The following is a 24,765-nucleotide window of genomic DNA, read 5'->3' as shown; positions in this document are numbered from 1 at the left end:
GAGAATTATACTAGAAAATGACATGAGAAACTGGAAAGTATCTCCAAATACATAAAAATTGAACTGTGCATATCTAAGTAATCCATGGTCATAGAGGTATTATAAAGGGAAATTTAGAAATATTTTGAACTGATTGGAAATAAAACATATAATTTGTAGGATGTAACCAAATTAGTACTCAATGGGAAATTTAGAATTTCATGTGCTTATCTTTGAAAAGCTCTCAAGTCAATCACCTAAGCTTACATCTCAAAAACCTTGAAAAAGGGCACAAAATAAGCCAAAAGTCAACAAAAATAATAAAGATGACATGAAAAAACACAGAAATTGAAAAAAAGAACTAAAAAAAACAGAAAATCTAATTCTTTAAAAGGAAAATCACCAAAACTGATGTACCTCTTAAGGCAGACTGACAAAGAAAAAAGTCAGAAACTACCAGTATCAGGATTAATACAGAAAATATATAACCCACAGGCATTAAAAGGATAATAATACCAGAATAACTCTATAAAAATAAATTCAGCAACTTAGATGAAATGCACCTATTCCTCAAAAACTTCAAACTACTAAAACTTACTCAGAAAAAAACTCAAAAAACCTGAAAAATCTTATACCTACAGAAAAAAATGAACTCACAGTTGAAACAAAGAAACGGAAAGGAAAGGTAAGGTAAAGAAAAGAAAAGAAAAGAAAAGAAAGGAAAGGAAAAGAAAAGAAAAGAAAAGGCAGACAGAAAGACAGACAAACTCTCCAGGTTTGGTAGTTTTACTAGTCAACTCTACCAAAACATTTAAAGAAGAAATAATACCAACTTGACATAACGTTTTCCAGAAAATGGGACACAAAACACTTAAGTCATTTTTGAGGCATTATTGATACCAAAACTAAAAACAAGAAAACAATAACAAACAAACAAAAATTAAAGACAAATATTCCTCATATATACAAAGGCAAAAATTCTCAACAAAATATTAGCAAATCAATTCAATAAAATGCCCAAAGATCTATGAACAAGTAAGGTTTATCCAGAGAAAATAAGACTGACTTAGTTGTCAAAATTCAATCAATGAAAAAAACATAATTGGAGAAAACTGCTTGAAAAGAAAACAAAAACTCAGTGCTCTGGGGAGTGTTCTAAGGGAATACAGCAAATGAAAAACTATTTTATTTTAAATAATCTACTAAATCTCAATAGAAATAGCAAGAATCTATAGTATCTGAGCCACAGTGCCCCTTTCTTCCCTCTGCCAGCTCAGCATAATGAAATTTCTACTCCTGGCAGATGGAGTCAGGACAGGGCTCTCTCCCTGCTGAGTTTCCAGTCAAGGGTTAGAGTATCTTTCCAGGACACACAAGCCAACAGAATTTCTTATACTCAACTCCCTCACTTCTGCCACCAGCCTCAAAACATAGGCAGAGGCTCTAACGTAAACATGACAGGCCTAGAACACAGGGGCCCCCTTTGCCTTCAACCCATCTCATTCGTAAGACAGTGGTTACACACAGGGATAGGCAAGCCAAACAGACTAGAAGTTACCACCCTGCCCAGTGGTAGTGGCTCAGAGATTCTGCTGCAGAGGAGTAGACCTAAGAGCAGAAACTCTAAAAGCCTCCCCAAAAGAAAAGACTTTATTTCCAGATTCAAGTCCAAGGGTACCCTCAAAAATATGGAGATTTGGGCAGTAAGCAACTAAAAGGAAGCTGGTAGCTCTAAGGCAGGACAACAAGTTAAACCACAGGTCAGCTAATGTACCAAAGAGAACTGGGAAGAGAGACAGCTAGGAAGAGACCTCCTCGGTTCATAAAAAACACTGAAGACTAGCCTCAAAAAATGCCCCTACAAAGGGGCCAAAATTTAATTTGATCTGACTGTGGAGAAATTTATGATCTAGAGAACTGCTAATAACAAAAGAGTAGTCACCAGCAGTTAGTAAAGGCTATCACATCTGGGTGTGACACCAACAGAAGCAGAGGTTTTAACAGATACATATAAGTGAAAGAGACAATCATAAACAGTCCTACTAAAATCACTGTCATCCCAATATAACTGCCCATGTCCAAGGCTGTACCCTCTAATGGGTGACAACAGGCACTTCACACTGCAAGAAATATAAAACTTCATTGAAATAGCCCGGCCAAGCCATTAAACAAGCAAATAATAAGCACAAAGGATAGGAAGAATCAGTGTCCAGAGATGCTGCAAAGTTGATGTAAAACGTCCAGCCTCTCGCCCACAAATTATGACATACAAATAAATAGAAGTAATTTATACACAGGGTACAAAAAGCAGTCAACAGAAACTGCCTGTTTAAGAGCCACGATGTCAGACTTAGTAAGACTTCAAAGTAGTCACTAAAAATATATTCAATAATTTCAGGAAATCATGATCAAAGTAGTAAAGGAAGGTATGATGACAATGTCTTATCTTTAAGAAAGAGATAAGAAAAAAAGATATTATGTAGTTAACAAGTAAAATGACTGAACTGAAATATTCAGAGGCTCAAAAATAAGAGGGGCTCAACAGTATATGTGAACCAGGAGAACAAGGAGAACGCAAATTTGACGACAGACTCATAGGGTTGTGCAATTCAGAGAAAAATTAATAAAGAAATGTGAACAAAGCCTCAGGGAAAAAAAAAGCATAGGACACTATTAAGTGAATCAACATATGTGTAATGGGAGCATGAAGAAAGGAAAGAGAGAAAAGAATAGAAAAATAGTTCAGGAAATAATGGCTGAAAACCTCAGAAATTGAAGAAAAACACTAATCAACACATCCAAGAAGCTCAATGAACTCCAACTAGGATAAACAAAACAATTCATGCCCAGAAACACCATAGCACAAAATGCTGGAAGCCAATGACAAAGAGAGACTCTTGAAATCAGCAAGAGAAAAGTGATTTGTCACAACTAACTTCTCATCAGAAATAATGATGGCTAGAATGATGTAGGATGACATATTCAAAATGATGAAAGAAAAAACTGTCAATAAAGAATTTCATATCCAGCAAAACTATCCTTCAAAAAAGGCAAAATAGGCCGGGTGCGGTGGCTCATGCCTGTAATCCCAGCACTTTGGGAGGGCGAGATAGACAGATTACCTGAGGTCAGGAATTCAAGACCAGCCTGGCCAACATGGCAAAACCCCATCTCTACTAAAAATACATAAAATTAGCTAAGCATGGTGGCAGGCACCTGTAATCCCAGGACTCTGTACTCTGGAGGCTGAGGCAGGGGAATTGCTTGAACCCAGGAGGCAGAGGTTGCAGTAAGCTGATATCACACCACTGCACTCCAGCCTGGGTGACAGAGAAAGACTCCATCTCAAAAAACACAAATAACAAAAAACAAAAACAAAAAGGCAAAATAAACATGGAGATTAAGATGCATTGGTAGAATTCACCGCTAGCAAACCTGACTGATAAAAATAATTATGTAATTATAAAAGACAGTATAAATACAAACTTTCTCTCCTTTTACATGATAAAAAGAAATTACACAAGCAATATGTATATAAGTGTATTGTTGGGTCTATAACAAATAGAAATGTACTATATTTGACTATAATAGCACAAAGAAGGTTGTTGAAAGGTAAGCTATTTTGGAGTAAGGGAAAGAAACAAGATGGTAACCCAAGTCCACAGGAAAATTGGAGAGAACCAGAAATATCAAATAAGAAAGTTAATGTAAGAAATTCTATAAAATTATACTTGGTCTCCTCCTTTCTCTCAGATCCATTAACCCTTTTCTCCTTTGCCCCAAGAATACTCACTGGCAGCACTTGTGGCTGCAGCATTTACCCCAAGATAACTTTGCATGAAATACTTCGCTTTTATTATTATTTTTGTATTGCTCTAGCATATCAACTTTGTAAACAAAAGACATCATTGTATTTATAGCAATCTGTTTTTAGTGGTAGTATTTCCATTTACAAACTATAGTAATTCTTGATTGCTGAAAATGTCAAATCCTCGAAAATGTGGCATTCCTACATGTGATGCTAACATCATTCTCAAACAATTGTTGGCCAAAGATTCATTTGATGAATCCAATTTTTCTGAAATAATTATAATGATTCAGATGATTCTGATGTTAGTTTTGTTTACAAATAACTCCAAGAGCCGGGTGTGGTGGCTCACGCCTGTAATTCCAGCACTTTGGGAGGTTGAGGTGGGCAGATCATGAGGTCAGGAGTTCGAGACCAGCCTGGCCAACACGGTGAAACCCTGTCTCTATTAAAAATACAAAAATTAGCTGAGCGTGGTGGCGGGTGCCTGTAATCCCAGCTACTTGTGAGGCTGAGGCAGGAGAATCCTTTGAACCTGGGAGGCAGAGGTTGCAGTGAGCCAAGATTGCGCCACTGCACTCCAGCCTGGGCAACAGAGCGAGACTCTGTCTCAAAAAAAAAAAAAAAAAGAAAAGAACAGAACTCCAAGAACAGTTTTTTAATATTTTATTTTCACATTGAGTATCTGTCAGATTTGCTTCGGCCTCAAAAAGTATATTTATGTAAAATTAAATGAGCACTGGCAGCAAGCTACACTTTTTTTTTTCTAAATGGGAAAAGGGTTAAATGACACAAAATTATGTAAAGTAGTAACAATAACAATACATTGTTGGGTTTGTAAACTATAATAACTGCAATATGTATAACAACAATAGCACAAAAAGAAAGAAAAAGGAACAGACCTATATATGAGTGAGATTTCTGTATCTAGCTAGAATTAAGTTAGTAGAAGTCCAAAGTAGCTTTTGATAAGGTAAGATGTGTATAATAAGCAGTAGTAAGCACTAACAAGAAAAAAAAAAAATAACATTGTGAAAATATTAAAGGAATTAAATTAAAATGTTACACTACAAGGAAGTCAACTAACACAAAAGACAGGAGCAAAGGAAGAGGAGAAGAACAAAAAAGACATGAAACATACAGAAAATGAAACAAAATGGCAGACATATATTCAACTATATAATTAACAACATTAAATATAAATGATTAAATAATCCAATTGAAAGGCAGAGACTGACAAACTACAAAAAAATCCAACAATCTACTATAGGAGACACACTTTAAAAATGCAAATATAACATCAGACAAAATAAACTTTAAAATAATTATTAAAGATAAAGAGAAAAAAACTTACTATGATAAATTGGCCAATCATCAGAGAAATACATCAATTATAAACAAATGAACCTAACGAGAGCCCCAAAATAAATGAAGCAAAACCTGACAGAACCGAAGAGAGAAATAGCCAATTCAACAACAGTAGTTGGGAGACTTTAATACCCCATTTCAATAATGGATGCAACCAGATACAAGGTAAGTCAACAGACTTGAAAATATAAAATAACTACACCTGACAGACATCTATTCTCTAAGATGATCATATGCTAGGTCATAATCAAGCATTAATTTAAAAGGACTGAAATAATACAAAGTATGTTCTGTAGACACAATGGAATGAAATTAGAGATAATGACAAAATAAAACCTGTGAAGTTCACAAGTACACAGAAATTAAACAACACTTCTAAATAAGTAATGGGTAAAAGAAAAAAATCACAAAGGAAACTAGAAAATACTTTGGGAGGAATAAATTCAAAAATACAAGATACCAAAACTTATGTGACACAGTGAAAACAGTGCTGGGGGCAAATTTATAGCTGTAAATGCCTACATTTTTAAAAAGATCTCAAATCAATAACCTAATCTTCCACCTTAAAAAAAAAAAAAAAAAAAAAAAACAACAACTAGAAAAAGGGCCGGGTGTGGTGGCTCATACCTATAATCCCAGCACTCTGGGAGGCCAAGGAGGGTGGATCACCTGAGGTCAGGAGTTCGAGACCAGGCTGTCCAAGGTGGAAACTCCATCTCTACTAAAAACTCAAAAATCAGCTGGACGTGGTGGCACACACCTGTGGTCCCAACTACCTGGGAGGCTGAGGCAGGAGAACTGCTCCAACTCGGGAGGCGGAGGTTGCAGTGAGCCGAGATTGTGGCACTGCACTCCAGCCTGGGCAACACAGTGAGACTTCACTCATTTAAAAAAAAAAAAAAAAAGGCCGGGTGCGGTGGGTCACGCCTGTAATCCCAGCACTTTGGGAGGCTGAGGCAGGCGGATTACGAGGTCAGAAGATCGAGACCATCCTGGCTAAGACGGTGAAACCCAATCTCGACTAAAAAATACAAAAAAATTAGCCGGGCGTGGTGGCACGCGCCTGTAGTCCCAGCTACACAGGAGGCTGAGGCAGGAGAATGGCGTGAACCCAGGAGGCGGGGCTTGCAGTGAGCCGAGATCGCGCCACTGCACTACAGCCTGGGTGACAGAGCGAGACTCCGTCTCCAAGGCGGGTGGATCACGAGGTCACGAGATGGAGATCATCCTGGCTAACACCCACGAGATAGAGACCATGTTGGCTAACATGGTGAAACCCCGTCTCTACTAAAAATACAAAAAACTTAGCTGGGCGCGGTGGCTGGCGCCTGTAGTCCCAGCTACTCGGGAGGCTCAGGCAGGAGAATGCATGAACCCGGGAGGCGGAGCTTGCAGTGAGCTGAGATGGCACCACTGCACTCCAGCCTGGTGACAGAGTGAGACTCCGTCTCAAAACAAACAAACAACAACAAAAACAAAACCTATAAAGAGATGAGCAAACTAAACCAAAAGCGAACAATGGATATAATAAAGATGAGAGCTGATATAAGTGAACTAGAGAATAAAAAAATGAGAAATACTTTTTAAAGTTTATTATCTAAAAAGATAAACAGATTGACAAACTTTGAGCTAAACTGACCAAGAAAAGAAAAAAAAGAAAAGAAAAAGAAGACTCAAAGTACTAAAAACAGGAAAGAAACAGAGTACATTACTACAACTTTGTAGGGTGGGCATAGCAAGGATCGTAAAGAAATAATGTGAACTGAATACTAACAAATTAAATAACTAAAGGAAAGGGACAAATTCTTACAAAGTCACAGACTATCAAAATTGACTTAGGATGAAACAGACAATCTGAATAGACCTATAACAAGTGAAGAGATTGCATTAGTAATTTTAAAACTTCCCATTAAACAAACAAACAAACAAAAATCTCAGGCCCAGGCAGCTTCACTGGTGAGTTGTACCAATTATAAGAAAAGCTGATACCAATTCTTCACAAACTCTTCCAAAACAGAGAAGAGTTTTGGAACCTGGAACATTTCCTGACTCATTTTACAAGACCATTGTTATCCAGATAACAACATCAAAGAAATCTCAAGAAATGAAAACCAAAGACTGATACATCTTATGAAAATAGGCAGAAAACCTAGTCAGGCGTGGTGGCTCATGCCTGTAATCCCAGCTTTGGGAGGCTGAGGCAGGAGGATCATGACGTCAGGAGATCGAGACCATCCTGGCTAAGACGATGAAACCTGGTCTCTACTAAAAAATACAAAAAAATTAGCCAGGAGTGGTGGTGGGTGCCTGTAGTCCCAGCTACTCGGGAGGGTGAGGCAGGAGAATGGTGTGAACCTGGGAGGCGGTGAGCCAACATCGTGCCACTGCACTCCAGCCTGGACGACTGAACGAGACTCCGTCTCAAAAAATAATAAAAGAAAAGAAAATAGGCACAAACGCCCCCAACAAAATACCAGAAAACAAATACAGCAAAATAGGGATTATACGACATGACCAGTGGATTTATCCCAGAAATTCAAGAACTGTTCAATATCATAAAAACAAAAAATGTAATACAACATATTAGAAGAAACAACCACATGATCATCTCAAAAGATGCACCAAAAAAAGCATCTGAAAAAATCTAACAGCCTTTCATAATAAAAGCACTCAACAAACTAGAAATAGAAGGGAACATCCTCAAACCGATAAAAGGTATCCATGGGGGAAAAAAAAACAAAAACAAACAAACCAAAAAAACACACACAGATATGTACTTAAAGATTAAAGTCTGAATGCTTTCCTAATAAGATCAGGGATAATACAAGGTTGTCCACGAAACAGAATTGCCATTTCTATTTCATACTGTACTGAAGATTCTAGCCAGAACAATTAGGCAAAAAAAATAAAATAGAATGCATTCAGATTGGAAAAGAAGAAGTGAAACTACCTCTAATTGCAGATTACCTGATGTCATAGATAAGAAAATCCTAAAGAAGCCACTAAAAAGATTATCATAAACACATGAACCTTACAAGAGAGCACCAAAATGAATGAAGCAAAAACTGACAGCTGAAGAGAGAAAAAGCCAATTCAACAACAGTGGTTGGGAGACTTTTAATACTCCATGTCAGTAATGAATGCCAACAACTAGATACAAGGTAAGCCAACAGGAGACCTGAAAATATAGAACAGTTTACATAGCAGTTTAATACTGAAGATTTTATTAATAGTAATGTTTTATAATAAGTAAACAAGTTCAACAAAGTTGCAGGGTACAAAATCAATATGCAAAAATTAATTGCATTTCTATACAATAACAATGAACAATCCAAAAATGAAATTAAGAAAATAACTCCATTTCTGAAGCATCCAAGAGAATAAAATTCTTAAGTATAAGTTTAACAAAAGTAATACAAAACACACCATAAAAACTACAAAACATTATTAAAAGAAATTAAAGTCTATTCCAGTCCTCAATTGATTTTAAAAAAAGAAAGAAATTAAATAACTATATAAATAGAAAGATATCCCATGTTCAGTTTCAACACAATTCTATCAATATTCCCCCTGGCTTCTTTGGAGAAATTAGCAAGCTGATTCTAAAATTCATATGGAAATTCATGGAGCACATACTAATAACATGATCTTGAAAAACAATAGAGTTGGAGGATTCTCAAAAATTCCTGTTTTCAAAATTGCAGACTGTAATCAAGGGATACTGGCATAAGGATAGGCATATCAATCAATGAAACAGAATTGAGAGTCCAGAAATAAAGCTTCATATATACAGTCAGTTCATTTTAGGTAAGAGTACTAAGATAAATGAATAGAGAAAAGTCTTTTTAACAAATACTGAGCTCCAAATCATGCACATTTTCCACTATTATCTCTTCACATATTCTATATACAAATTTAAATCTAGCAACATACAAAATCTAGAGAGATTTTAGCAGTCTCATCATAAAGGAAAGCAGTAAAACTGGAGGAAGAGGGTATTTATTACATGCATTCATTCAACAAACATGTTTCAGGCACCAGTGAGAAAAGCACTAGCCAACAAAACAACATCCAACAGAAGTGAACAACTGATACATGCAACATAAATAAGTCATAAAATTACGTTGAGCAAAAGAAGACACAAAACAATGTAGTACCTACAAATCCATTTGTTCGAATCTCTAGAAAAAAATCTCAAATATACTGACAGAAAGCAGATCTGTGGTTGCCAGGGCCATGACTGGGGTCTCCCTGCAATCAGTGAACTTCAGTGGTGACAGGAATGTTCTGTATCTGAATGATGGTGATGGTTAAACGGGTATGTAAGTTTGTGAAAACTCATTTAAAAAGGACACTTAAATGGGTACCTTGTATTATGTGTAAACTTCCTTGGCAAAGTTGATTTAAAAATAAAAATGGAATTAGTTCCTATGGATATTAAAAAATGATAAGCCCTGCATGAACACTTGCCCTAGATCAACACTAAAAACTAAGCCCGGTCTGAATTTCACTATAAAAGTGAAAGCCTCTAGAAGTATGCTTGAACAAGAACAGTACAACGAAAAAATCAGGAGGTTATGAAGTCAAAGACCTGACTCTGGATCTTACTGGGTAGCTTATATGACCTGGAAGAACTTAATTACCAGTTATGTGGTAGAACCTACCTTATTTACTCAACTGTAAAATGGGAAAAACTCAGCTAACCTCATGTAACAACTGTGAAGAGTATATACAAGGTTTATTTTACTCTAAGTAAAAATGTCCTTACGGTAGCTTAGCAAAGTCTTGCCTCATTTGCCTCTGACCTTTTCTGTACCCATCTACCATTCTCTTCCTTTCCCACTACGTTCTAGGCACACAGACTTCTTTGCAATTTTTTAATCATAAGACATCAAGAATACATCTCTCTCAGGTTTTTTCTTCTTTGTTGTTGTCCCTTCCTGAAAGCCCTTTCTCCTGAATAAGCGCAGGATTGCTCCCTCACCACAGGCTCACTCCTTGAGGGAAAATCAGTGGGAAAGGACTTCCCTGACCAGCTTATTTAAATCTGCACCTCATACACACTCCACACTTTCTCTTAGTTTCTTTTCCTCCTTATCCTTACCACCATCTGTCAGACTATATGTATCTATATAGATTTTATTTTGTACACTGCTATATTCTTTTGGAATAGCACTTGGGGCACATAGTAGGAGTTAAATAAATATTTGCCAAATTAATGAATAAATGAGTAATATAAAGAAAGTATCTAATACAATACCTAAATGTTGTCTTTGCCTACTTCCCACAAGCAAAATACTATTTTCAAATACATCCACAGATATCAAAATGATTTTGAAGCCCTCCAGAAAACATAAGCTTAAGAAAATACTGAAAATACAATCTGATTTTAGCATTTAACATAACGTCTTAACCTACATTTTCAGTGTTGATACAGTAAATTAAATTAGGCAAAAATTCTTTTAAACTTTTTCACTGTAAGTTTATCCAGTTTAAACCTCTTGGAGATCAATTTTGATATGGTACTTCTGTATATTAACCCTGTCTCATAATTGTGTGATATACTATTTGCTTTTTTTTCCCAGGAAGTACGGAATAATGCTTGGGAGGGGACCACAGACAGGACTATAACATATTACTCTTATTTTGTCTTTATGCTTATTAGTAAGAATGAAAAACATAAACAGAAAACGTGAAAATAGAAGTGAATATAAAATATTCCCTCTTCAGAGAAAAAGCCAAAAAATACAAGTTTTAAAATTATCAGTTTATAACTTTGAAATTTAGAACTTTTTTTAAACACAACCATACGCAGTGTCAGTGACAGTAAATTAAAAAACACAATTCACACAGAGTTGGAGAGAATGTAAACTGGCACAGCTTTGCTGTAAGAAAAAAAGCAACTGAATATTAAAAGCTTTGGAAGATAACCTTTCATACACCCAACATATTTATATTTGTTAGGCCCTGTATGAGGTTTCAAATATACATTAATGAACTAGACTGAACTTGTCCCTACTCATGATCTAGTGGGGGAATGAAAGACAAAATTTTTTAGCATAATAGTTAATTACAATAGATGCTAGGTGAGAAGAGTCTACTTAAGAAAAGGGTAGTTGGGGAAAGACTCTGAGAGTATCCTGTATACTATCGGATGTGCTAAATGCTGTAAATATGTTGTCATTTACTCCTTCCAACCTCTGAGGTAAGTATCATTATTATACCTGTTCTTACGGAAAGAATACTAAGGCTTGAAAAGTAATTTGACTAAGGACACAGCAATTGGCTAAGCATTGGACCTGCTTACCTCCAAAATTCATATATTTTGAAATGACTGTACTTACAGAAATTTCTTCTAAAGAAATAAATGTACAAACGATTCAGGTATAAGAATGTTCATCACAGTGCTATTTGTAAAAGTAAAAAGTCAAAATAAAATGTTCAATCATACACAATCACTAAATCAGTTATGCTCTGGCCATTAAGAATCTTATTTTGGATAAATATATGACACTGGAAAATGCTTATGGTGTCAGTTTTGTTTTTTGTTTTCAATACAGGTTCCAAATTAGCATGTATACTCCAATTTCTTCATCACAAAAATGCAAACTTTCGTGGATATCTCTGAGGGACTTTTTCTCCCCTCTTTATTACAACTCTCCAGCATTTTCACATCCCCCTATATTACCTTAATAATCAGAGAGAAAAATGAGAAACTGTAGAGCTTACAAACACATGTATACAAAGGAAATGACAATGTTTGCATCAGTTAACAATGGTTCTCTAGGTTGTAGGCTTGGAAGTGATTTTTATTTTCTTCTCTCACTAATCTTTCCTTTCTACTTTTTCTATAATAAGCATATGCTATTACTACTTTTTTTTTTTTTTTAAACCACAGGTCTCCTTCAGCAGAACCTCACATTTAATTCACTCCATATAAAAATTTAAAAACCAGTAAATAACAGTATTACTTCCTTGGTATGCTGTAATAATACATATCAATATACAAGAATCTAAAATTATAAAATAGGTAAGTTATAGAGAAATTTTCTATTACAAAAGAATCTTCTCTTTAAAAAAATTTACCCCAGAATCCCAAGTTGAAGTTCCCAAAGTAAATAAAAACTTCTCAAATCATTAATTTGAATCAGATGTTCAAAATCAAAGGAATTAAATACTCTTTTTCTGAGCCAATTGATAAATCCGAAACTATTCTGAAATAGTGTTAAGTGACAGAAAAGCAAAAATAATCTTTGCCTTGTCTTGATATTTTAGCATGTACATTTTTGGTACAAGGCTGGAATATATAATTAAAAATAAAAGCCTTCTTCATCATATAGCTTAGGATATAAATTATTCTGAGGAATGAATTCCCTACTTTTAGTTAATTCCAGTGAAAGAAGCAAAGAGCCTTAGATATTGAAAACTTTATTCTAAAGTGTGGTAAGAATCTTCTAATAGTAAACCTAACAGTTAACTGAGTATCTGATGCCCGAGTATTTTGCTGTGCCTGACAATTATTATTAAAACTATCAAAATTATAAGGGGGCATATCTTGACCAGAATCTGTAGATCTTCTAGAAGTTCATATGTTTTATATCACAAGGATAAGTTTTATAAATAAGTTTTAGATATGAGTCCTTTGCTCAATTTTAAATTATTTGCCTTAGTTAATATGAAAGAATGGAAGAGCAAACTAACTGAGTAAAGATTTAGGGTAGCTGTATTCCAGTTTCTAAAGTTTTAATATATGTTTTTAGAAGAAAAAAGTATTTTGCTTGTAAGTGGCTTTATTACGGTACACGATTAAATAATCAGCACACCTAACAAATATTTAATGTCAGTAACTAGATTTTACAAGGATGATAGTAAAAGCAATGCCTTTTCCTACAATGCACAACAGTCATTTTCCAAATTCATTACTCTGTGATTCACTTTCCTTGCTTTGCTACTGCAGCTATTTAGTACTATTCTGCTTGCCTTATATGGTCTTTACTTTTAATGTTTCAAAAGGCTCAGTACCCAAGAGATCTTACAGATTTAAGGGACAAAGAACAGTGTAAGTTATTCATACACATTATATGCACAAGAATACACAAGAGTTTCCAACTACTGCACTGACATTCTCAATGCTCTAATTATAAATTACAAATGATTTTCAAAAAATAGACATGATGTTCACGAAAAATATGCTTGGCTAACAATGATAAAGGACACAAATACAGTTACAAAAATGGGAATACCCCAAAGATTATCATGATGTTTTACCCTAATGATACAGGAGTTAAGATGAAGTAAATTTCCTGCTATAGATACATACAGAAAGCATCAGGACCTCAGCATGCAAAAATATTCAATTAACTGGCCTGCTCTGATGAACACAGCAGAATCATTCTTTACCACTCCCACAATCTTTCCAAACTCCTTTCTCCCAAAGTCCAATAAGCCAGTTGTCTTTTTCTTTTTTCTGACATGGAGTCTAGCTCTGTCACCCAGGCTGGTGCACACTGGCATGATGTCAACTCATTGCAACCTCCGCCTCCCAGGTTCAAGCGATTCTCTCGCCACAGCCTCCCAAGTATCTGGGATTAGACACGCGTGCCACCACGCCTGGCTAATTTTTTGTATTTTTAGTAGAGACAGGGTTTTCCATTTTGGCCAGGCTGATCTTGAACTTCTGACCTAAGTGATCCACCTGCCTCAGCCTCCCAAAGTGCTGGGATTACAGGCATGAGCTACTGCACCTGGCCTAATAAGCCAGGTATCTACTTAAATAAAAATGCATAAAGGGCAAAGCACCCAAATGCAGCAGCATCACAAGATAAAAATGAATGAATCATTCAATCAATCATACAACTTAAGAAACTACAGTAGTTCTCCCCTTATCCACGGTTTCTTCTTCCTCAGTTTCAGTTATTCATGGTGAACCAGTCCAAAAATATTACACGGAAAATTCCAGAAATAATTCATATATTTTAAATTAGGCACCATTCTGAGGAGTGTGATGAAATTTTGTGACATCCCGCTCCACACCACCTGGGACATGATATCCTTACTACATATGCTACCCACCCCTTAGTCACGTTAGTAACTATCTTGGTTATCAGACTGACAGATCACAAAAAATACAAGTACAGTACAAGAGGTGTTTTGAGAGACAGATCACATTTGCTTAACTTTTTTACAGTATATAATTTTTTTTTTTTTTTTTTGAGACAGAGTCTCGCTGTGTCCCCCAGGCTGGAGTGCAGTGGCTCGATCTTGGCTCACTGCAAACTCCGCCTCCCAGGTTCAAGCGATTCTCCTGCCTCCGCCTCCCAAGTAGCTGGGACTACAGGCGCGTGCCACCAATCCTGGTTAATTTTTGTATTTTAGTAGAGGCGGGGTTTCATCGTGCTAGCCAGGATGGTCTTGATCTCCTGACCTTGTGATCCACCCACCTTGGCCTCCCAAAGTGCTGGGACTACAGGCGTGAGCCACTGCGCCCGGCCTATTTTATTATTAGCTATTGTTGCTCATCTCTTATTGTACCTAATGTACAAGTTAAACTTTATCATAGGTATGTACGCAGGGGGAATAGTACATACAAGGTTCAGTGCTATCCGTAGTGTCAGGCATCCACTGGGGGCTTAGAACATATTTCCCCTTGAATTAAGGGGAGACTACTATACTAGTTTATACTAGTTTCACTACAATGACTAATAATCAGGAATAATTATCATGATACTTTTTTGACACGCTCTACTGTTAAACACTTTTGCTTTCGTTATCTGAGTTGTCATCAGCAACACTGGGAGGTATAAATTATCAAACAGCTGAGGCTCTTCAATACTAATTGATTTTACCAGGCACACAGCTAGTAAGTTCATAGAGCCCAGACTGGAACCCATCATCTGAATCCAAGTGTGAACTCTTTCCAAAATAATGTATTATCTGCTCATTAAAGATGAGCACATACTCAATGGTACATTTATCAACTTTCAAAAAAATAAATGGTACGTGCTGTTTCTTCTGAACTTCCAGAATTTTTGCAATATTTGCTCTACATAAAGGAAATGGCATGGGAACCAACACCAGTAAATACCTACTGTCAGGAGTTTTACAGGATCTTATTAAAACCCACTTAAATACACTTAAGCGAAGAAGATATTTTATTAATTTTAAGGAAGAAAACAGGCATAGAGGAAAAACTGCTACAGGTAACTAACTCTGCATTATTCAGGTTGTAAAAGGTAGACACTGTCTGTCTGAATCCTAACCCATTAGATTTATCCCACTTAACAAACGAATTATTAAATGCCTATTATGTGCCCTGTGCTTTGCCAAGTGCTGCAGACAATGTGAAGATTTATTTATGTTACTCAAAATATTACACATCTTACTTCACAGAAGGTCATTTAAACAAAATTCCTGGTAGGAAAAACATGTTTAGACTCTAAAAGCAAGACTGCATTCTTGTTTACATTTACAAATCTGATACAAAAAAGAGTATAGTGCACTCTGTGAAATAAATTGTGGCTAATTCTCATACGTCTCAGAAGCTCCTCTTTAACCTAACAAGTCCCACTCCAAAACAAAAACAAACAAAAAACTCACAAAAACCTTTAATCCTTACATCAGTCCTACTGGGTAAGTATTGTTATTTATCTACATTTTTCTTTGTTTTTATTTATTTATTTTTAATCTACATTTTTCAAATGAGAAAACTGAAGTATAGGGAGGATAAGTCACATAGCCAATTGAAAACAGTACAATGGTGATTCCATTTCAGGCTGGTTAGTTCCAGACATTATGGACATCATGTAAAATTTCAGAATATAACTCTTTTTAACAGCAGATAGATCAGCTCCATTTTATTCAGTCAAAAGTGAACTAAATAGACAATTAGGCTACGTGGGCAGCTCTACATGCCATAGTTGAACCATTAACTTTTGCTATGATAAAATAGTATATAATGCATACAATAAAAGCAGCAATTTAGGTCAGTAATCCCAGCACTTTGGGAAGACGAGGCAGGCAGATGGCTTGAGCGCAGGAGCTCAAGACCACCCTGGGCAACATGGAGGAACCCTGTCTCTACAAAAGATGCAAAAATTAGCCGGGCATGGTGGCGTGCGTCTGTAGTCCCAGCTACTCGGGAGGCTTAGGTGGGAGGATTGATTAAGCCCAGGAGGTCAAGGCTGCAGTGCACTGTGATCATGCTGCTGCATTCCCGCCTGGGTGACAAAGTGAGACCTGTCTCAAAAATAAAAATAAAAATAAAATTAATAATTTGCTGAAACTACATTCTCAGAGAAGCAATTATTTTTCTTTAAAAATATTAATTTAGGATTTGTTTTTGCACGTCAATTAACAAATAATGCTAGCAACCTAATACAACCAAGTGTTATATGTATAGTATTTTGAGAAACACACAAACAAGTATATATAAAATAAGCACTTCTAGTAATATAATATAAATATCAGCTCCTATGTAGGGATTTTATCACTGATTCAGATTTTCTTCATATTTTTCCAATTTATCTAAGAATGTTAAATCTCCTGTCTAACACATTACGTCAGATGATAATACTCAAACTTTGCCTGCCCCAAAACGTTTGTAAAAATTCCATCCCAGTAATGGAAAAACCTTGAACAGTAGGCATTCATTTATATGTATAACAAACAAGTTCTCTAAAAGAAACTACAGAGTTTCAAAGTCATACAGTTCTTAACAAATAAAAACCCTGCTTATATGAATACAAAGTACTCAATTTGTTTAATGGAGAGAAAATAATCTTTCAAAAATGTCACAAATACACACCAGTAAGCTATAATTTTCATTGTAAATCGACTGTGGAATCTAAACTTTCCCCTGAAACACAAATCTGTTTATCAATCTCACTGGCTATTTTTTTTTCCAATGGTTAATGGTTCCCTCATCACATAAAAGATAAGACCTCTCATACTGTGGCTACTTCATTCCTTCAACTAACATCTCCTATGAGGTCCCAGAATTCTGTCAAGGGCTATGGAGGATTACCTTGCCATTCTCCAAATCCAGAATATTTTCCCAAGATTTGTGCATTTACAAGGCTGATACCCTCCCCTCCTCCACCTAGTTAACTACAAAGCACCCTTCAGAACCCAGTTCACTTACCACCTCCTTGAAGTCAACTCATTAACTCCCTGAAACAAGGTTACTGTACTCCAGGATGTTTCCACAGTATGACAAAAATTTAACTTGAGGAATTATACAGTGCAACTATAATAGTGCACAGCACATAGTAACATTTATTGGACTGTACAAGGAAATCTAATTAAACATGAAAATCATTACTAATTTCTGAGAAAAGTATAGGTTTGATTATTCTACATAAACACATGAATTAAGGAAAGTTTTCAGGTTGCTTTCCCATGTCATTTTCCAGTACTCCAGACAGACCACCCCCCAACCCCCACAATTCATCTGATGTAGAAAACAATTTCAAGGCACCTTAATAAAAAATAATCCCTCCTCCCTATTGCTCTTTATAAAACTTATTACAGATTACTGGGTCCACCATGGTATTTTCAGAAGTTGAAAGACACAGATTATTATGCTTTAATCATCTCTTCTCCCCTTTAGAGCTTATCCCCATTTATGCAGAAAGCACTAAGTAATTGTTGATGAAATTTCTTATCTTCAAACATGCAAAACTTGACCCTATCTCAGGGCCTTCTATTCCTTCTGTCTGGAAAAGCATTCAACCACATTTCTGCATGGCTTACACCTTTCTCTGTTTCTGCTCAAATGATACCTCCACAGAAGTCTTCTCTCATCACCCTACTTAATCTCTTTTTTTCCATTTCTAATCAAGCGCTGTACTTTTATCCCCCTTTATTTTTTCCTAAGTTACCACTAGCTGAAATTATATTTATTTGTTTACTGTCTGTCTCCTCCTCCAGAATGTTAGGTTAATGAAGGTGGAGACTTGTCTGAATCACCATCATATATCCAATAACAATGTCGAGCAGAGACTAAACACTTAAATTACTACAGGATTTACTTGAAAACATCTAGAGTGCTAACACATAACCAGCAGAGCCTAAACTTTAAATTTAATAAACAATTTCTATCCAAACTCTACTAAAAAACAGCTAAATTACACGAGTTTCGCATGTGCAGGGAATAGAAAAAGAACTTTTAAAATACACAGAATTTTACTGTTGGAAGTGAGTTTGGCAATCAAGCACAGAGATTTTCAAACTATGATATGAAACACCTTAGTGTTTCACTAATTTGTGCTTCACAAATTCATTTAAGCATTGGATTACAATTTTTTTACACACATACATCCATTTTAGGATGAGTGATATACACACACAAGTGCATTGTATACCAAACTTAAACAGTTTAAAGACTATCTCAGATGTCAGGTTAACCAGTTTGGCTGTACTAAATAAAGTTTGGCCTGACATACTTATAAATATACCTAGAATTTCTCATAAGCATAGATTAGAAAGATTATGGTTCCAATTTTTTGTCTAATTTCAGGCCAGACATGTTCACTCCCATAAAAACTACACCCCTAAAGCATTACTTTGTCCAGTAATCTGTTCAGCATATGACTACCTCAGAATAATGGTGCAATAGTATGTAAAATGTAGCATCAATGATATGTTATAACCTATTCTCATTATAACAAACTATTTGCTTTCAAGTTTTTAATGTTTCTCAATGAATGTTTATAATTTTTAAAAATGAGCAGCTGTTGTATATTGCCAGAAAGTCAAACTTGAAACAAAAATTTCCTACTGCTGCTTGTCTTTCAAACTTCTGTATCAATTCGATTAAATATCTAGGATCTGCAAGATGATCAGATGCAAACAAAAATAAATCTTCCATCAACACCTATTTTATTTAATAAATCACGATTTTCTCTATAAAGTAGCATTAAAATAAACGAGAAAGAAATTAGACTCTAAGTACAGTCTGAAGATGAAAATGGCCTTCATAATTCCCAACTTCTAATTTTCTTATTGACCAAAATAGCTTGTTTATAAACATAAATGTTAAGTTTTAAACTTATTTTAAATAATATATATAAAATTAAGATAATGAAAGTCCTCTCTGCAAGCTGTAAAACATTTTTAAAATATTAAGTAGCAAAGCCAAAAGTAGTCAGGTGCTTGGAATGGCACAGTAAACCTAATATTTTATTTTACTGACCTATGAGAGATTCTTACAAGCAGAAAACTAAATACAAAATTTACATGCAGGATAGGTATTATAATTTACAAAGTAGAAAATAATACAAAAGCACATTCTTGCCAGATATGACACAAAACCAAATGTTCCTCTCTCAAACACATTGTATTACATAATCAGTCATGACGTTTTGTCCAGATGCTAATACAAACTGGAGCTGTTACAACATCTGAATACACAAATGGAAAAATAGTATATCAATATGTTTGAAAAACAAGCAAGTCTACTCACTGTTACCTAAATTGCCAGGACACACAATTTTCTCTCACTCATTTTATCATTACCAAATGTGCATTTTCATCTACTCACATATAAGGAAAGACATTCCCATTCAGAAAAGGCAGAGAAAGGATTGGTGTCTTGAGTACTGGATCATATTCCCTTTTTAAAAATATATACTCTGTATCTTTAGCAGCTCTTAGTCACTAAAAGGTCTCTGGAACATATACAGGCAATTAAGACATAATATTCCTAAAATCATTATCAATATTAGCATATCTACTAAAATGATATTCTGGGAGTCATCTATCCTGTTTTGATTTCAACATCTCTAAAATGGGCACAAAACTGGCTCACAAGCTCTTAAACAAACCTGTAAAGGCCAGATGTTTCTCAAAATCGCCGTTTCAGATTTGAGAAAGGTAAAATGTTGTATGTATCATATATGACATAACATCTGCCAATGGCAACACCTGCAGTCAAACACGTGAACATTTCCATATGAAGAAGTGGGAAAATCAGATTAAGAAAGATGATAATCAGATTCACAGGTATAATTCCAGTTGATATTTTCTCACCTTACTTATTCAAAACAAAACTAAACAAATGATCAACTGTCAGAGCTTTTTAAATTTTGGACCTCCAATAAGACACATCTCACCTTATTTCCATAAGGGCAATTTTATTCAAACTAGAGAAATCCTGCTTTCTACTAACCAATGGGCCAGGCATTAAGAGGAAAAAGGTGAGAAAAACAGAATCTAACTTCAGAAGCCCCAAATCTAATAGGAGCTCATGGGTAAGTACTGGTAAACATGTTACCTTGTAAAGACAAATACAAAATATCTCCTTCAAATAATGGCCATAACCACACATAATACAGCAAGAAATACAGACCTAAACATCCTGCCAAGAAGCAAAACAGGGTATTGATCACTCTATTACTAACATCCTCCCCTAATTCCATACTAACTCAACACACAGTTCTCTAAGAAGCTAGTTATCTATTTTTCCATATGTAGTTAAGAAGCAAAACTGTAAGACAGGATTCATGAAAGTGAAGGAATACAGGATGCCATTCTCCCCACCACTTTTCCAATCTGTTGCTTCAGATCTGTGGATTGTGAAACAGTACTGACAAATGACAATCTAGCAACAGTTCAGTTTAATAGATACGTATTGAGAACTTACTAAGTATTATGCACTATAGAGGCATTCGAAACATGAACATAAACAAATCAAAGCCCTACCTCTCAGGTGCTCCCAGTCCAGATGGACAGTAAATTACAATACAGTGTGACATTCTATAATAGAAGTTTGAAGACTAAAAAGCAATACAGCAGAAAGATTTGAGGAGTCAGGAAAGATTTATGAAGAAAGTGATACCAAAGAGGAGTATAGAAGAAGTTCATCAAACAACAGAGAAGTGAAAGATACATAAAATATGCACCACCACCCTCCCCCACACACATACATGCAATAACATACACATGAATAAAAGGAATAGGATGGGCGTGGTGGCTCACACCTGTAATCCCAGCACTTTGGGAGGCTGAGGCAGGCAGGTTGTCTGAGGTCAGGAGTTTGAGGCAAGCCTGACCAACATGGTAAAATCCTGTCTCTACTAAAAACACAAAATTAGCTGGGCGCATGCCTGTAATCCTAGCTACTCAGGAGGCTGTGGCAGGAGAATCACTTGAACCTGGGAGGTGGAGGTAGTAGTGAGCCAAGATCGCGCCATTGCACTCCAGCCTGGGCGAGGAGCAAAACTCCGTCTCAAAGAAGAAGAAAAAAAAAGAATAAGGAAAGGAAAATGTTCAGGGTTAAGTGGCAAATAGTCCAAAATATCTAACTATATATCTAAGTGGACTTAGATCCTGAGTCTAAGCATATACAAAGCACTAAAGTGCCCAGAAAACGAAAAATTTCCCATTTTTTTCTAAATAATTCACTTTTTTCGTATTTCCATATTATATATCATGAGCTCTTGACAAAAAGTAAACATCGTAAACTGTTTTATTACTTTATAATGCAGCACACCCCCAAGTGATATACCAACGGATACCAACAGATTTGCAACTGTATTTCAGAGAACAAGCTGTCAGAAAACACACTATGAATTCTATTTCCAGGACATTCCTAATAGTATAGACAAAGTAAATAAATGAACAAGCCACATCAGCATGATTAGTCATAACAGTTGAATTCTAAAATAGAAATCAAAGGATGTTAAACAGAAAAACTAAAGAAATAAAACCCTAACTTTCATTCCACTTCAAGGCAAACTTTCTACAACGACATCAACTTCAGCACAGCTCTTTTCAAAATATCTGGTATAAGTCACAGTGAAATTCAATCCCTTTAAGTATCACAGGTAGAAACTGCTCTTAGTAAGGAAGAACAGTCACCTGTATCATCAAGCAGAATAAGTTCTACCATAGCACTAGATCCCTTGATTAACACTGTATGTAATTCCACTCAAACATTACAGTACACCTCATATTAACTCTGCCCCTAAACTGCCCTACCTGGTACCTTGGATCTTTCGCCTCTTTGTGTTACAAAATCCCCTACAGATCCAGGTAACAAATAACATCATAAATGTTTGGTTGTATATTTTCCTGAAATCTCAGGAAAATTTTAACAAATTTTAACAACAAAAAAACAGCTATTGTTTAACATTGCAAGTTTTTGTTTAACATTGCAAAAAACAAATTGTAAGCTAAGTGTTTTTCACTAGTCTATTAATGCTTACTCATTATTTCACATATACATGTGAAGCATACATTCTATTTATATTATCAGAAAATCTTATGAAGTCTGTCACTAGAAAACATAAAACTATAACTTATACAGGTTGTAAAAAATTCTGTAATGGTCTTTCAAAATATAGGTACTTTTAATACCAGTATCTACTAAAGGAATACAAATGAGAACTGGGTTAGAAGCACTTCTAATAAAATCTATTCATACACCTGAAAATTTTATTTACTTTTGAACAAATAATTTTCAGGTTATAATAACTGTAAAGCATCTCTGAAAAATCAAAAAGTGCAACACCCAAAGTTATAAAGGAAAAACAAAGGTAATTAGTCCTTGTAGGGAGGTATATGGGAAATTGTATCATTCTGAATTTTTTTGTTTTTGTTTTTTGCCCAGCATCAGAAGATAAGCCACATTCTGAGTTTTATCTTCAAGATCAGGTACTTGGGGATATAAATTACTCACACACAAGCATTTTGCCCTCCTTTTCCACCATATAAATTAAAGTATTATAGAAACTGAAAAATTGTATAGGCTGTATGTGTTGCTTGGTTAAACAAACAGGCAATTCTCATTCCCTGAGATCAGATTAGGTTACAGATATCTCTACATTGTATACTTTAAAAAAGATTCCTGCCAACAAATGTTTACATTAACTTATTTGTATTGATGAAGTACTAATTCAGATACAAAAAAAAACTTTAGCAGAGTTTCTCACTTCCTCTCTAAAATACAAAGTATTCACAAAAGTTATTACAATTCAAGCTCTCAGAAAATATGAGAGAAAGATACCTTTTCTACAATAAGGATCTTACAAAGTCAAGAAATAAGTGAGTAGAGTGGAACATGTTTTGTCTTTAAGTGTATTTTGTATTTTTCTTTGGATTTAACATTATAAAAGAACTACAAACTAAACAAATTCAACATACAGAGCTTACTAATTATCTTGGTCCATTATAAAACATTTCAATGAACTGGGCTCTGAATATAGACACTTAACCATTTCAGCCCACTGTGATTCTTAACCCTTTCAATTCGCAATCTTACAAAATTATAAGAGACATATTCATTGACGTTTGGAAAGAACTGTTGTCAATTATGCCAAGCATTCCCAAACTCAACACAAACCTTGTATGTAAATGGATACTTTAAAATTTCTATCTCATCCCTCACCCCATACTTTATTCTTTCCACTTATCTTGCTTCAAAAGGGAAATCAAGAGTCACTTATGATTCCGAGCTCTAAAAATTCCTAATATCAAGCATGAAGTATGTTCAACTTTGGAACCTTAAATTTAAGTTGGTCTCCCTCGTGAACTGACTTTGAGTACTTTTTACCATTTCGCCAAGAATCTAAGGGTTCAAATCAGTGTACTTAATTACGAAGAACTGCCCAAACGATTTTAAAAGGAGTGGGATTCTCTGACCAAGAGTTTTATGAAAATGAAACAAAATATGTTGCACTCAGTCTTCCGGATGTTGAAAAGTGAAGATGTCTCCAAGGATTCGAAGGAAGTTGATGTTTAGGTTCCTTCTGAGAGGGTGGTACCCTTATGTAAGACTTTTGTGGTGGTAATACCGTACCTACAGGCCTGGAATAAATATAAAGTCTAAAACCTTGGAAATACTTTGTATAAAAGAAAATTACAATTCACTTTTGCTAAGGACCACAGTCACCAAGAGTCATCAGCTTTCTCCCGGACAGACAACAGTGCCTCAATTAAGAACTACAAAGGCCTCTTTTAACCCTACTCTTTTCTTCTGTGAAACTTTTAAGTGAGACCTACAACAGCAAAAGGTGGAGAGGCCCCTGCGGAAGTAGAAAACCAGGGCTTGCAACTTCACAGACAGAAGCATCTGTGGTTCCTCCGCCGCCCCAGGACCATCCGGACTCAGTCTACGACACTACGGAAGCTTCACCTTCCTGGTGCGGTGGCAGAGGCAGCATCGCAGTTGCATTCCTTCTCCCTCCACCATGCACAGCCTTCGGTATCCCAGGGCCTGCAGGCTCCTGACACCCGTTAGCCAGTCCAGTGTCTCCCATCTGACACTTACACACACACTAACAGAAATACACATAACTGGCAGATGATATACGTGTATTGAGAATGTAAGGAGCCAGAGACAGCACCAGCTGCTGGGAAGGCGGCAGAGCCGTCTAAAGCGGGCTCGAGCTCCTCAGCCACGGCCGCAGCCGCCTTCTCTTCTCCCCCAGGAAGCAGCGCGGCGGTAGCGGCTCCTCCGCGCTGGCGGGAGCCTAGGGGAGTGGAGTCTGGGGAAGCCCCGCCACTCGCGGATGGGACCGGGCCTAGGATCTGGAGCTGCTGCTGCAGCGGCCCGAGTACAGCGACGCTTTACGTCCCGTCCACCACCACCCCCATACACACCCCCTCCCTCC

General features: G+C 36.0%; 1 protein-coding gene across 4 annotated transcripts in view; it reads right to left on the bottom strand.

The window, feature by feature from the left end:
* The window catches only part of CNOT2 (CCR4-NOT transcription complex, subunit 2), a 109,072-nt gene that overhangs the window by 83,237 nt on the left and 1,070 nt on the right, over nucleotides 1–24,765 (bottom strand). For 2 of the 4 annotated variants that reach the window (XM_011976634.1, XM_011976633.1), the window contains exon 1: nucleotides 24,155–24,752. The exons of the other annotated variants lie outside the window; for them this stretch is intronic. The gene's annotated coding sequence lies outside the window, so the exon portion shown is untranslated. Of the gene's footprint in view, nucleotides 1–24,154; nucleotides 24,753–24,765 lie in introns of those variants that run through there. 4 annotated transcript variants of the gene reach the window in all.

Source organism: Mandrillus leucophaeus, unplaced genomic scaffold, assembly GCF_000951045.1.
Source record: "Mandrillus leucophaeus isolate KB7577 unplaced genomic scaffold, Mleu.le_1.0 Scaffold169, whole genome shotgun sequence".
Classification (NCBI taxonomy): domain Eukaryota; kingdom Metazoa; phylum Chordata; class Mammalia; order Primates; family Cercopithecidae; genus Mandrillus; species Mandrillus leucophaeus.
The sequence above is the reverse complement of the archived record's forward strand: the minus strand, read 5'-3'. Positions and strand labels throughout refer to the sequence as shown.